Genomic DNA, 17,391 nt, shown 5'->3' with positions numbered 1-17,391 from the left:
TCCAGAATGTGAATCTAATTCTTCCCCTTTATGAAATAATGAGATAAGACATATAATTACAGGGTATTTAAAGATAGTTAGAAAAAAAATAAATTAAGTAAAGGTCCAAAGTATTACTAAATGCGTTAAGGAAGTAAATAAAGGACAAGATAGTTTTATTATATCCATGGCAAAAATCAATAAATTATTACAATATACATTTAACACGTGGAGGAATAATGTACTTTAATTCGTGAATAAAAATGCTTGAACGTTTAAAAACATTTAAACACCCTTAAAATACTAATCCTCTTTGCTTAGATATTCGCAAATACTTCAGGAACTTTAAATACTTGAAAATAAATTTATAATAGTTCCCATTGATTAAGCAGCAAATAATATAGTTTTTATGTAAAAGATATTATATGCAACGTTTATTCTTATAAATAGAAATTATAGGTAAAGTTTCAGATAAATTAAGTAAGAATGAATTTGATAGCATTATTCTGAATAATAGCATTATTTACGAAGAATTAAAAGTTAAATTTAGGGAAAAGTACAAGAAAACCTTCCATGTGCAATCATGAGTAAAAAAAATCGGCTAAACGTGAAAAAAAGGAAGAAATCGATTTTTCAATATTTTTCCATGGATATTTGTTAATTTTAACTAGAAATTTCTATTTTGCAGACCATTATCATTATAGCATATAATAAGAAGTGGGAAAATTAATCCTAAAAATTGTAAGACCACATCTTGGCAAGGATATAAAAAACCGAATTGCAGGATTAAGGCAGTCCAAAATGGCATACAAACAGATTTTTTTTATATTTTAAGAAAAGAAAATGTGAAAACATTTCTTTCTGTAGTGAAGCGAATTGTTCAAAGGTTCGAAGTCGAACGTTTGGTAAAAAGGAAATCTGGATCTGGTCGCCCTAGAGCATCACCTTTGAACGACGACCACAGGCTTAAATTAACTGTTTTGAAGGATCGAAAGAAAAATTATGCTGACTATAGCAAAAAATTCAAAACAGGGGGTGGACTTTTCTTTTTCTAGACATACAATATCTAGACGAATGAAAGAAATGTTTTTTTCCTCTAAAAGTTGTGCAAAGAAGCCTTTTTTATCTAAGAAGAATATCAATTATAGAAAAAGATTTTTCTCGGGTTATGGCAAGAAAGATATAGACTGGTTCAGGAATGTTTTCTGGTTAGATGAATCAAGATTTTTTCTTGTTAGTGATGCTCCCGATGCTTCCGAACGGCGAATAGATGAACTAGAGAAGGATGCTCGCCAGGTTGCATAAAAATGACAGTTAAACACGGAAATGGGGGATAATGGTATGGGGAACTTTTATTGCAACAGTTGGGGAACTTCTTAGGTGTGAGAAGTCAATCAATGCAAAGGACTACATTCGAATATTAGAAACAGGACTGTTACTAAGTATCCAGATGCTGAGAATATACCAGAACATTATTTTTAAACATAATAATGCCCCTGCACACACTGCTAATGTCACAAAAAATGATTTTCTGATAATTCAATTGATGTGATATTTTGGTCAGGTCAAAGTCCCGATTGAAATCCAATCGAGAATATTTGCTCCATAATATCTCGTGCATTGGCTGGAAGAACTTTTGAGAACAATGACAAACTGTGGGAAGTTATGAAAAGCGAATGGAATAGCATCTCTTCTCCACAGTGTTCCACTTTGGTTGAGAGCATGTCTAAAAGGATTGATCTTTTAAAGAAATCAAAAGAGAATGCGATTCCATCCTAAGCATTTATTAAAGTAAATGTCTTGTTCTGTGTTATTAGCCTCGTTTAAGTTACCTTGTTCAATTGTTCTTTGTTCAATATAGCTTTTAGTGCAATAAAATGTATAAAAAAATTTACCCATTTACTTTTTTGCTCACAAGAGTATGCATTGGACACCGAAAATGCATAAAAACCTAGATAGCGCCCGGTTTATTGTAGCCCGAAAGGTGTGCATTACTAAACCTTTAAATACATCTATATCTAAAATGTTTAAATTAATTATTAATCAAATAAATATTTAAATTAATTATTAATTAAATAAATAGTTTAAACCAGAAAAGGAAATGTTATACTAATAGTAATCTCTGTTTTTGCTTGTAAATAATTCGCAACCAGTAAAAGAAAAAATTACATTGCATAAATTCTCGAAAAAAAGCCACATTTATAGCAACTTACCATTTTAGTACTTTGTATACGAAAATACCAGAGGACGAATTTATTAAATAATCAAATAATAATGTAGATCAAATTTTGCGGGCGGTAAATTTAAATACATATACTTCCTAATACATATAGAACAAAAAATGGAAATCCTAGCGTTTTCAAAGGTATATATATATATATATATATATATATATATATATATATATATAGACACAATTTTATGCGTAAATTTTTCAGTATTTACTTCAACAGTGTTAAATGCACAGGTACAGTTGAGTAGTAAAGTATAAAAAATATATATTGCAATCAAGCTACACAGAATGCTCCGCGTTTAATTCTTATGATAATTCGTCAGGTTTACGAATTCTCACGGGAATGAAGCGCGGAATATTCTTTGTAGCTTAATTGCAATATTTATTTTCATAACTTACTACAATATATACATATATATATATATATATATATATATATATATATACGAGGAGCGTGCAATAAGTAATGCCCCTGTCCCACTTCTCATAGCAGTAGAGCAACGAAACTTGGCACAGTTATTAGTCTTTCTCTATATATGAACCACCCAGAGTTATGCATTCCTCCAATCGTTTGATGCAGCTCTGGAGACCGTTTTTGTAGAACATCCCAGGTTGGTCCTCCAACCACGACTTGACTTCAGAAATCAAGGCTGCATCATCTGGGAAACGCTTTCCTTTCAAAAACAACTTCATGGCTGGGAAGAGGTGAAAGTCAGAGGATGCAAGGTCAGGATAGTAGGGAAGATGGGGAAGGATTTCATAACTACCCGCCCGTGCTTCTGATCTGGTGACATTCGAGTTGTGGACCGGAGTGTTTTCCTGCAGGAGGTGGGTACCTTTGCTGATCTTGCCCCGCCTCTTGATTTTGATAGCTTCCCATAATTTCCTCAAAAGTGAAGCATAATAGGCTCCTGTAATTGTGGTACACTTTGCTAGGAAATCTGTCATCACTACTCCGTCCTGGTCCCAGAAGACTGTGAGCATGACCATGCCAGCAAAGTGCTTCACCCTTGCCTTCTTTGGAGATGATGAGTCCAAGTGCTTCTACTGCATTGACTGGGCTTTGGTCTCTGGATTATAGTGATGGACCCAGGTTTCATCCTGTGTAATCAGTCTTTTGAAAAACTTTGACTCATCTTCTTGAAACATCTCCAAATTCATCCTCGAGCACTCGACGCGTGCTCGCTTCTGGAATGGGGTGAGCAACCTGGAAATCAATCTGGCAGACACCTTATGCATATGCAAATGGTTATGAATGATAGTTTCCACATACCCTGTACTAATCTTGACATCGTGTGCTATTTGGCGAATAGTAATGCGCCGATCTTCCAAAATGGCAATCTCAACTTGACGGACAGATGCCTCATCAATGGCGGACGGGGGCGACCAGGTCTGGGGGCTGTTTCCCCAGACTTTCGGCCATGTTTGAATTCACGATGCCAGAGTTTTACAAGGTCATATGATGGGGCATTATCACCATAAGTTTCTTTCATTTCATCAAAAGTCTCCTGTGGTGTGCGTCTTTTCAAATACAAAAACTGGATCACTGGTCGACATTTAACAGACTTTATTTCATACGTGGCTCAATTCAAACACCTGTAAAACAGAAACCCCAATTAGTCCAGAGCTGTAATTTTCCACATAACCCGTAGAGATATAAATCATTGCACATGCAAAATTTCAGCTAGATCAGAAAACTGTAAGTGGGTTAGGGGCTTTACTTATTGTAAGCCCCTCGTGTATATATATATATATATATATATATATATATATATATATATATATATAAATTAAAATAAAATAAAATAAAAATTACAATTAAATTCACCAAAATGATCCAAGATGGTAAAACTAAAGTATATTATAAATATTAAAGAATTAATATTTATAAAGTAATCTCAACCAGATGTAAAAGCTTGATAAAACCATATAGGGGATAGAGATTATAATAAAAGGAAACAATTGATAAAACCCTTTGAAAAAGAGTTAAAAAACATATTTAATCTGAAAGCGAAACACTTGATAAGTGGATAGTCCTTAATCCGCGGAGTTTCGAAGAAATACTTTCCTTCTTATCAGAGGATTTTGCATACAAACAACTCTTTCTGTCATTTTCTTAAGTAATAACCTGTACATTTCAGTTGACCTAGTTTTTGCCCTATATTTTTCGCGCCTTTAACATCATTTTGTCTGGGTCATTTTGACACATTTGCTTGTTTATTTTATATTTAATTCTATCACCATTTAATTTTTTTTTCGCTTCTTCTTCACTGATTTTTCTCTTCTTCCCTGATCTTTTTTAATTACATTATCTCTCGGCAGCCGTGTCAAACGCATATCTTATTTTTCTTTTATTAATATTATTGGAATTTTTCCCCTTTTCCTTTTACATATTTGTGAATTATTCCATGGATTTCGGCCTTTTGGATTATTTTGGACCATCTTCCACTTACGTGATTTCCTTGGATTTTACTTATGCAAATGGAAATTCAATTAACTTTATTGGATGTATATTTTTGGATTTTACCGTCATTGGATAATTTGCCTTTCACCAGACTATCCCTTCACGTGTAATCACCTTTTTCTTCAGCATATTTCCTCTGCTTCACTTTTTGTTATCAAGTAAGATCGTTGACTTACTTGCAGTTTCATCAAATACTTTTGCCGATCCCACATTTTGCTAATTCCTACCCTCTGATTAGAAGAAAAGTATTTCTTCGAAACTCCTCAGATTAAGGACTATCCACTTATCAAGTGTTTCCTTTTCAGATTAAATATGTTTTTTAACTCTTGTTCATAGTGTTTTAACATGTTTTATTAACTGTGTCTTTTTATTATAAGCTCTATCTTCTATTTGGTTTTATCGAGCTTTTACACCTGGTTGAGATTACTTTATAAATATTGATTCTTTAATATTTATAATATACTTTAGTTTTATCATCTTGGATCATTTTGGTAAACTTAACTGTAATACTTATTTCATGTAAAATTTGATTATAATTTTTATTTTATTATTAGCTCCCGCTTGGTTGAGCTTTTTATTCTCTCCAGATATGTTTGAAAAGGAACACATTCCTCTGTCTTCCAAAAATATCCCTATTCCTACTCAACAAGAATATATCCACAAATTTGTTCTCGCTTTGAACACTTTCCTAAAAAATATAAGGTGGAAGGCTTATCTCCATAAAAATAAAAAAATATAAAATAAACTTAAAATGCCTATTTCTTCTGAAGACCAACCTCACCCGAAAATCTTAACAAATGAACAGCCTATCAACTCTGATTGTACGGATTAAAAACCACTTCCCACCCCAAATATAACCCTTACCTTGAGGAGTTTGAGAATTCCCTGTAAAATTTAGTCAACAAAATAAATTTAAGGAACAAAAACACCATTATAATCCGGTTACTCGAAAAATAAATAATTTTACCGAAAAAGTTTAAAAGAATAAATACATATTCGTCCCTGCTGATAAGAAAAAAAATTATTATAAACTTGACTATCCTACATATAAAAGACTTTTGTATAAAGAACTTAATAAATCTTATAAAATAGTCCCTCCTAAGACTTTATATTCCATTCATTCTGAAGCTAAACTTTTACTGACTTCTATGAATATTCATAACTTCACTGAAATAATTTCTCCTGACACCCCTAGATTCACCATCAAGGATCATAAACCTAATTTCTATGACAACCCCTCCATCAGATTGCACTGCCCATCTAACTCTGACTTAGGTGCTGTAAGCAAAAATATCTTAGATAGAATCATCCCTTCTATTAAAGAAAAAGTAAGTGTCCTTCTTTGGCTAAATTCAGATTCCGTAATTAATTGGTTTGTCTCCCTTAAAAATAAACACCTTCTTAACTTCATAATCTTTGACATTCAAAATTATTATCAATCAATTTATCCGATCCTTTTAAATAAGGTTCTTACCTTTGCTAAAAGAAATTCTGACTTAACATATTTAGAAATTAAATTTATTCTCCTAGTGAGAAAGTCCCTTATACAATTTTACAATAAGCTTTGGATTATAAAGGACACCCCTGACAATTTTGACATCTTGATGGGTGTTTCTGACTCTGCAGAAGTTACCGATTTAGTGGGACTCTTCTTACTGAAAGAACTTAAAATAACACTTTAAGCATATCCAAGGGGCCTTTATAGAGATGATGCCCGTTTTACTACAACAGCCAGGCCAAGAGAGTACAACAAAACAATTAAAAAATTACATAACTTCTTTAATAACTTTGGCCTTTCTATGATTATCGAACCAAACAAAAAAAAACTTCAAATTTTCTAGATGTTACACTTAATCTTAACATCGAAACTTATAGCCCCTATCATAAACCAAGCTTACGCTTTTATACGCCCATAAATATTCTAACCACCCCAACTCAATTATAAAATCTATAGTACCATCCGTCTCTAGAAGAATTTCTGCTCTTTCTGCTGATAAAAAAAACTTTTAATCAAAGTGCTACTTTCTTCAATAATGCCTTAAGGAACTCAGGACACAAGGAAAAGATTAAATACAACCATTATGCTCCTCCTGCACGCCGCCTTAAATCTGTAATCACACACAGTATGACTCGTAAGAAACTAGTTCAAATAAGATCTGCCGCTATAAATAACAGTCTATATATAGAATCCAAACCAAAATACTAATCGTAATACCTCTAACCCACCCAGTCGCATCAGGAGAAAGAAAAATATTTTGTTTAATCCTCCATTTAGCGTAAATGTCAAAACTAATATACCTAAGGAATTCTTCAACATTGTACAAATCTCTTTCAAATACCCACACAGATATAGTTCTATTTTCAATAAAAACTCAATCAGGATTTCTTATTCAACAATGCCTAATTTAGCACAAAAATCTTAACATCTAATAACAAAAAACTTTAATCAGCCCAAAAAATCCCTCTCCCAATTAAATCCAAAACTACCTGTAATTGTAATAACAAACATCTTTGCCCACTCAATAATGATTGCATCGATAAAGATGTTATATATTCATGCACAATTACTGAACTCCCACGCCATCCTCCCATACCAGGCACTAATATTTTGTCTTCAAGTTATCCTTTTCCCATCCTCCATCTGATATCATTACTAATCCAATATACCACTCGAGCAGACCTTCCATCTACAATCATACAACTAGCAATAATAATAATAATAATAATAATAATAATAATAATAATAATGAGAATAATAATATTTCTCCTAACATCTATCCTAACACTAACAACACTCATTATGCCCCCCAAAATTGTTCTCGTACAATCATTGTCTCACCATTTGTTGGACACTATGAACAAAATTCAAACTATTTAACTAATACAAATGAGCAAATTAATATTAATATCAGACCTCGGGCTTTTAATAAAGTACATACATATATCGGCGCTACTTCAATATTAATTAAGAAAAGAATATCAAACCGCATTTCGCTTTTTAACAACCATAATTCTAATAATTACCAAGGAACTCTCTAACTACTTTAATTAAAAAACTTAACTCTAATAATAGTCTCAATCAAATGGACTATCATAAACAAAGTAAAGTTTTATACTCCAGATTCTAAGTCATGTCGCCTCTGCACAACCGAAGCTATGATTATAATTACTTCCCCTCAAAGTAACAATATAATACATTCTAAAAACGAACTGATCTCTTTCTGTAAACATAAGTCCAAATTTAATTATGGCAATTATGAAATTACATATTTATTACTTTAAACTTTCAGATAGATATATAATTTTTCTTTAACATTATCGTTTTTTCTACATACTTTCTTGATACTTTATTACTTAATAATCCTTTATTTTAATTCTTTATTTCTTCTTTGCATGGCCGGTTTTTATCTGCAATTTCTGTTTTAGTCTTTAAATATTTCTATCTATCTAATATAGCAATCTACCCACACTTTCATATCCTGTATGTATGTATATTTACTTATATTTTACTATATGCATTTACTTACATACTTACTTGCTTTATCCGGAATTTGCAGATACTGGTCATCCCCTTCCGTTTAAAAAAAATTATTTTTTATTTTATATTTTTTTATTTATTATTTATTGTTTATTTATTTATTTATTCCATTTAGTGTCTTTTAACAACACTTGCTGACATTTTCTTAAGTAATAACCTGTACATTTCAGTTGATTTATATTCATGGATTTTACCGTCATTGGATACTTTACCTTTCACCAGACTATCCATTCACGTGTAATCACCTTTTTCTTCACCATATACCCTCTGCTTCACTTTTTGTTATCAAGTAAGATCTTTGACTTACTTGCAGTTTCATCAAATACTTTTGTATGCAAAATCCGATCCCGCATTTTGCTAATTCCTACCCTCTGATGAGAAGGAAAGTATTTCTTTGAAACTCCGCGGATTAAGGACTATCCACTTATCAAGTGTTTCCTTTTCAGATTAAATATGTTTTAACTCCCTTTCATAGTGTTTTAACATGTTTTATTAACTGTTTGCCCGTATATATATATATATATATATATATATATATATATATATATATAGTAGTAAGTAATTTATAAAATATATATGGCGCTTAAGCTACACTGAATATTCGGCGTTTCATCCACTCTAGGATTCGTCAGGCTTATGCGACAAATCCTAGAGTGGATGAAACGCCGAATATTCAGTGTAGCTTAATCGCCATATATATTTTATAAATTACTAACTAGCTCTACCTACGTATTGAGCACTTTGGAAGTAAATACTTAAAGTTTACGCATAAATCTATACTTTCGTATATTAATTTTATGTGAGTAAATGAAGTAGTTATATATATATATATATATAGGTGTGTGTGTGTGTGTATGTGTGTGTGTGTCATCATAAATCAAATATATTATATCTTAATTATTATGGCTGAGGGAAATTTATCGACGACCTTATACGTATATAACGAGGAATTTGAAGAAAAAAATATGCATTTGATATTTCCAACGCATTTAGATTTAAATTGTGAACATAAAGGAACGCAAGATACATTTCTGGATTTAAATATAAAGATTGAGGATAAGATTTTTATCTATAAAACGTTCGTATGCCACATAAAAATAGCACATATCCTATGTATTTTACAAAATCATTGCTCTCAAATTTTTTGGAATAGTTTGCGCTTCTGTAAAATTAATAAATTTTACACACCCAGTAATAATAATAATATAGTAATAATAATAATAATAATGCTTAAATATTGGGGCTGATAAAAATAAAATATTTAAACAATTAAATAAAGATTTGGGTCGTTATGCTGGTGCTTGAAAATCGTATAAAACTAAGCAAAGTAGATTAATAGAGGAAATCCAAAATGACATTAGTCATTTATAATATGGAAAAAAATCTTATGTATATATGTATAATAGTTTATACATTTTTATATATTTTTAAATAGACTAATAAATGAACATAGATTATTAGCAAATTAGAATGTAAAATATTAATAAAAAGAAAAATCGGGGGGGATGATTACTATAAACAGTGGATTTCCCTAAAAATTATATAAATACAGTACATTTTTAACAATTAAAATATAAATACTTTCATTTTTTTGTAAGAGACAAGTAAGATTGACGCAGGTAAGAAAAACATTTTTTGATAACATGAATAGGTTAGCCAAATTAATATGAAGCAAAAAGAAACTGGATTGTTTGTTCTTTTCTTTAGGTGAGGTGGTGTTTGGATAAGACTGCTGGGGAGATGATTTAATATACTGTTTTGTTTTTAAATCCCCAAAACAGTGTATCATGGTAACTGATGATGCCTAAAAACGTAGGACTATCGGTAGTTCGAAAAAACAGGTTTTATTCAGCGATTGCAGGAGATTGAATGACTTAATGACAAAATAATTTTCCAACGATAGATTAAAAATTAAATATTTATAAACCAAAAATATATAGCTTTCATGGTTATATATATATATATATATATATATATATATATATATATATATATATATATATATATGGTGCAACGATAATATTTTTCCCCTAATGAAATTAACACTACAGCTTTATTTGAAAAATGTTATTAAAAAAATCAATTAAGGTATCTTCATTATGTAATAGAGCTGGCATATATTCAATGTAGCCGCCTTCAGTCTCAATCACCGCATCAATACGTGTCCGGAACTGGGAGCATGCCTTTTCCACAAACGACGGCGGGAGCTCAGCGGATGGTGGCGATCAGAGTGGCTTTGGTGTGTTGGGAGGTCATGTTGGTGATGTTCTTGACGTATGATCAAACGAAGTTGTTTAGCGGGTTCAGGTCGGAGGAGGAGGAGGAGGAGGAGGGTGTCAGTGAGAGAATGGTTCAAAGTCGTAGCACTTCTTCTGAAGAATTTTAATTTGGAAATTTCTCTTTGGACTTGTGAGCCGGCGTCGAGTTCTGCTGCCACACACAGGGTCTGCCACTATCCACTTGATTGCACCAATGGATCACCACACACTCCAGCATTTCCAGGTACACATTGGTGTTGACTTTCAAGCCGACTTTGAAGATGTGAAGTGGCATGATGTAGCCTCACCTGAAACCACACCAAAGACTGTGACCGTCGCCGGAAAGTGTTGCCCGATGCAATAAATTGCGCCGCCAAGCGTTAACCCGTCTAGATATGCATTTTAGGGGTGCTGGCATTTTAATGGTCCTGTTGTCATAATTGGATTGGTTGAGAGCATGAGTTGTACAGAGGCGCATCCGCGATCCCGCTCATTGAACATTGTTACTTTCAGACGTTATGAAGGATCCTATTGCTCTTGGGATTAATACATAACTGTCCAACTAATAGATGGTCTGCAACATGATATGAAAACCAGTTTTCATTAAAGGGAAATGGAATCATGTCGTCTTTTGTAGACGACAATTTTATCGTTATAGAAACAGTGAACACCAATATAATTCTATTTTCTTGAATTCTAGATTTGGCAATTGTCGATTATTTTTAGTTCAGGTTTGGCAGTTTTACATGAAAGACTGATACATGAGAACCGTTTTCAAATTGTACAAATGAATGCTAAAACTAATGACTTAGGATTAAAAGTTTGGTTTTATATAAATAATAAATAGTTTGAAGCCGAGATATATTCGACTGTGAGTTATTTAAAAAATAAAGTATTCAAGGTCTGATTAGTTGAGGAAATGGTTAGAATTATAACATCAGCAATGATCACTATGTAAGATATATGGAAGTAGTGTGCATATCACATGCGTCCATAACTTAAACGGTGATTAAAAAGAGTTAAAGGTGATTTTAATTTGTTCTAATTTCACAATCAATTGATTAACATATGTTACTATTTATATACATTTAATATGTGTATATGTCTATTAGTAGAGTATTTACTTCCGAACTAAAAAGCCATCATGATATTTAATGCAGCTGTTATTGGTTATTACATAAAATTAACTGGAAGAGAAATAAAAACAAATCTGTTTCGTTAACTAACTAGGCCAAGCAAACAGGAACAAAAAAATCTGAGCAATTAGATTTACTTCCGAGATGAAATGCGGACGCCTCTTTTAAACGTAATGTTCATACTTTGCTACTTAGCTCTACTCACATATTGAACAATGCTAAAGTAAATGCTAGAAAATCTATGCACAATATGTTATATCACCTTGTAATAATATTCAAGCAACCATTGTTACAAAACAAAAAAGCTCTGCCTAATTAAACCTCTTTTAATTTTTTAGATTTTTAAGATATTTTGTGAAAAAAATAATATATGTTCCATATGTTTTATCTTTCTATGTTTTATATTTAATATATGTCCCTTATGTTTTGTATACATACATATGCATATATATGTGTGTGTATAATATATATATATATATGTGAAAAGGAAACAGTGTTACAATCCTACCAATATCGGGAAGGAAAACTATAAATGTGTGTGTTTCCTTCCCGATATCGGTAGGATTTTGACACTGTTTCCCTTTCACTTATGTATGGTCTATGATCGTTTTCTTCTTCTGCATTGGGGATGAAACGTTGATCACTATTTTATAAATTCATTCAGTTTTTCTTTTGTCAAAACAACATAACGTAAACCATCCCTGGTATTTTTATTTTATTTTAATGTTCATTTTGTTTTACTTGACACGTTTTAGCTTAGTTAATAAATAAAAAGTAAATTAAGTCTACAGAGCTGTGAATAAGAACAGTAAAATTACACTAAGCGCATCCGTCTTATACTGTTCGAGTAAAAAAAAAACGTACTGCTACAAAAACAATTTTCCAATTTTTTTACTGCCGAAATAGCAACTTTATCTTTGAAGTGGTGAAGAGTAAGAGAAAAATGAACTTATAATATAAATCATATTGTAATTCATTTCGACGATAAATATTACTTATAACGCTGCTTTATTGTTGATAACTGTAGGTAGTAGTATCAATGTTGATTTCTGTAGGTAGTAGTATCGATTTAAATGGTTAATTTGTTTTGTGAACTAATTTAACAGTATATTTAACTGCATGACGGTATGCCTACCCAACACGAGTTCCAACAAAAAGGCAACTTAACATGATTTATTGTCGGAATGAATTCCTCTAGAAAGAATTATGTAAGCTGTGTATTTAGGGAACTGATATGATTGCTATCACAATGCAAGGAATAGAAAGTTTTCGATGTTAATGTACAACGACGAAAGCAAGTAATGTTCTATATATCGATGTCTCCGTTTAATCTAGAAAGACAATGAACAACTTTGTAAGTGTAGCTGCACTTGTAATTGTGAGGAAAAGGGTTGTGCCACATCCAACCACACCTTTCCTGAGTCGGCACTGCTTGAATCCAGTGGACAGGGGAAGGTTCAAGTCTGACTGGACACGATGTCGAAATAAACGGAGAGCACATACAACATCACCCATTTTAGTAATGACCACGTTAACCGTCGCCCAACACACAGTTAGTTTTCCCCCATTTTTTTTAAATATTCTACATTGAAAATGTCCTGTCATCTTAACTGTGTGCGTTATCTTAATCGGCCATGACAGTTTACAACGATTATTATTTTTTAGTTTAATTAAATTAAATATGTTTCTTTTTAAATTTTACATTGTTTCCACCTGTTTTATTTATTTATTCATTTATTTATTTATTTGCAACAAAATATCTGAAAATAAATATCTGTTCATTCTTGAAAAAAAAATTTGGTATTCATCATTTTGAAATAAATACTTTTATCGATGACGTTTTCTCTTTTCCAACTCAAAATAGTCAAGTGTTCATATTAATAAAATACAGTTTTCAAAAATATATCCATCTCATGTTTATAATCACACACACGTATGCATATATATATATATATATATATATATATATATATATATATTGTATTCTGTATTTCTGAAGAAATAAAACCTTACTCAATTCAATTTGTAATAAAATAATACATGTCTTTTTACTTTCATTTTAACTCTAGTAGATTTTATAAATCTTAATATATTTTGGATTTTGTGCAGCTCTGATTTTATTCCATAAATGTTATATATTCATATATTTATTTAATTTATTTGTGTACTTTTTCGCGATGAATTATTTATTTACCTTTGCTTAAATTGGTGCACATGTTTATTTTATCTGAGTTAGTTTACCAGTTTCGACCATTGTTTTTTTTAATACTCTGTAAAGAGTACCACCGTCCTGAATTTTCACTGTTAAATCACTTACTGAAGCTGCACATATTAATGTCATATTACTGTATAGTTTTATATATATATATATATATTATTGTTTACTAAAATAAATTATTGGAATTAAAATTCGTTGTTATTATAATGATCTTGTAATTAATTTCCAGCTGAGTCATGAAGCAAATAAAAAAAAAACAGAACATGATTGCGTAAATAAAATGTAAACGACCTTTTTAAATGTGATCAAGCGAAAAGTATTAATTAAATAAAATAATGAACAAATTTTGTATCGTTATTTATATTTGTGACATTTAATTTGAAGTTACTTGCTCTGATCTAGATTTCAGTTGGGTGTTTCATAGTGCCATCTGATTGTACAGGTTGATTCAAACATGCTATGATTTTTTTTATAAGCCAGGACTGATAATCTGCATGGTTTCTGAGGAGATTACGAGAATGATGATACGTTTGAATACAAGAAACAAAGCAACAAATCGGAAAAATGAAGTTTGCAAAAGATTTATTCTTCACAAACCATACACAACTCGCTTCGAAATTATGTCATTGAAAATTTGTACAAAAATCTGAGAAGGATATGTTCTAGTGTAAGTTTAGAGAAGCATCTTACATAACGTATAGTGTGGGTGAGCGCACACATGAAAATTATAATGATTAGTGTTTTTATCAGCAAACATTAGCAAAAAAAAAAATGCTAAGAATTTCCTGGCGTTTTTATCAGCAGCTAGTTGAGAGGAAGTGAGCTGTGTTTGTCGAGAGCCATAGCCGGAAAAAAGAGACTGAAATTCTTGTGTGACGATTTTTAAAACACGGATGCGCATCATCAAAGTGGAGATAATTCATGGGAGGGGTACGTAATGCTACATATTTTTACAAGGTGGTCACCATTTATCAAGGCCCGGAAGCTACTCAGGGATAAAGGTTATTGCAAGTACAGTTCGTTAGTGTGGAGATTTATTGAAGTGTTTACTTGAGGTAGCGGTTCATTAGGAATTTGTTTACGTTGGACTTGAAGACATCCAAGTTGCTGTCAGGTGGGAAGCAGGCAGACGGAAAAGAGTTCCACAGGCGTGCAGTTCTAAGAAAGAATCTTTGTTCATGAAATCTACGCTTTGATTACGGCAGAGATAAAGATTGGGGAAAATTTTTGACAGTGGATTCAGCCAGACGGGTGGTTTTCGTGAAAGATTGGCGAGGAGGGACCAGAGATTGGAGTTCAGACGAGCACCTGCCTTGGAAATAACGATAAAACAAGGATAGGCTCGCAACGTCTCTTCTGTTGGAGAGGTTGCAGGGAAGAGAAAAGGGCATCCCCCACTAAGCCACGAAGTCTATTTTGTACTCTGTCAAGGCAGGATAGGCTGTTTTTAGCAGCTCCTGCCCAGATATGGCAGCGGTATTCCATCCTTGGACGTACTTGGCTTTTATATAGATAGGGAATTGCATCAGTAGTGAGATATCTTCTGGAGCGGTAGAAGGATCCCACCATCTTTCCAGCGACCTTGCCAACAGACTTGATGTACGTGTTCCATTTCAGATCTGGAGTAAAGGACAACCCCAGAAGCTTGTCAAATCATGGGGCTTCTCCTAGACGAGAGCCATCCATTTCAATTGATGCCAGATGGGGATCAGAGCGTTGATGATGTAAAGATAGGAGTTTGATTTTAGATGCATTAAAGGTAACCAGCCACATCTTCCCCCACTGAACCACGCGCTCAAGATCAGAGGAGAGAGAATCAGAGAGAAACTTGTCATTTACAGCCTTTGATGTGTTGCCGTAGATGGTCGTGTCATCAGCATAGATGTCAACGAATGATTTAAGTATGTGTTTAGGGAGATCAATGATGTAGATCAGGAAGAGGGGTTGGGCCCAGGATTGACCCTTGAGGGAATCCAGCATTAATACTGCAGGCCTCTGATTTTTGTCCATCGACATCTACTCTTATGAGCCTATCGGAGAGAAATGATTTAATGATTGAGAAAACATTTCCAGTTATACCGTAGCTGAAAATCCTGTGAAGTAGGCCCTTATGCCATACCTTGTCGAAGGCCTTTGATATGTCAAGAACAATTGCCCAAGAAGGGAAGCCTTTGTCAAGAGATTCACTAATCCTGTGGGATATAACCGTTAGCACATCTGCGGTAGATCTTGCAGAACGGAAACCATATTGTGTGTCACTAAGAAGGTTATTTCTGCTGAGATGGTTAACTATTTCTCTATTTAATATGGATTCCAGCAACTTATAACACACAGGCGACTTATTGGTCTGTACTGAGAGGGAGATGACTTATCACCTCATCGCTTTCATTCCACTTTATTTTAGTTGTCCGTCCAGGTTTAGCTTCCTAAAATTATTGAGATAAAGGTTGTTTTGTTGGGTTTTAATGTAACAGAGCTCAGTCGCGTGTATAGTGTCCATATGCAAATACCTAGCTGTGTGCGAAATGATGTTATAGTAAAAAAAAAGAAAAAGACCATAAAGAAGAGGGACCTTCTTTGAGGGACGTTAGAGAAAACGATAATGTTCGAGAGTATAGCGGTTAGAGAGAAAGAGCACAATCACCTTTTATTCGAGAATGTATCCGGATAGAAATGTAATTGTTAATAAATGAGTCGAGTTATTACTTGTTCTAAATTCTTTGCGAGGTATTCTGCTACAACCTGTTGGGTCCCGGGTAGCTACATATTAGCGCGTGTGTACACGTGTGTAACGTTACATTAGTTCGTTTATCTACTTGGAAAATTTGCATAGCTGGTCTAATATATTGTTTCACACTGTGATAATCAAGGATGGCAAAATATATTATCAGTAATAAGTGGTTGTTGTTGACTATGATCGTGTCTATATTTAGTTGTATTTCTGTACTTTCACACTTTTTGCATCAGATTTCGACCGTAAACTGAAATATACAAGAAACTATCCAATTTGATCAACCCATCAATGAGCGATAACAAACGCGCCTTGCCAATAGATTGTGAAGCAGATTTTCAAAGAAAAATGGTTTTAATCACGCACAAACTTAACCAGTCCTTCCCTCACCTTAAAGTATAACCCTAATCCTAACCCTAATCCCACTCCTTACCCTAGACTTAACCCTAGCCCTAAACCCTAAATCCTAATTCAAATCCTTAAAGTAGATTTTATTCATATACAAATTTAATCAGTCAAATTCGATAATTTAATCAGTTAAAATTTTTAAGTATATTTTTTTAATTACATTTTCACCCCAAACAAAGCACATTGCCACTTTGGTGTATCAGGGACATGAGCTACTGGGATACTATGTAGGGAGTTGTGCAGCAAGATATCGGTTCACGTTACACTTGAACTTTTGCATGTCAGTACAGTTGGGGAAACAGGGACCCGGAAGGGAATTCCAAATTCTAGCGGTTCTGGGGAAGAAACTTCTGGAGTAGAAAGCTCTCTTACATCTAGGGATCTCTACTGTGTAGGAGTTGGATTTAGCTGCTTGTCGGTTTTGTC

This window comes from Euprymna scolopes, chromosome 4, assembly GCF_053919585.1.
Source record: "Euprymna scolopes isolate OS-2025 chromosome 4, ASM5391958v1, whole genome shotgun sequence".
Taxonomy (NCBI): Eukaryota; Metazoa; Mollusca; class Cephalopoda; order Sepiida; family Sepiolidae; genus Euprymna; species Euprymna scolopes.
This window is presented reverse-complemented; position numbering follows the sequence as displayed.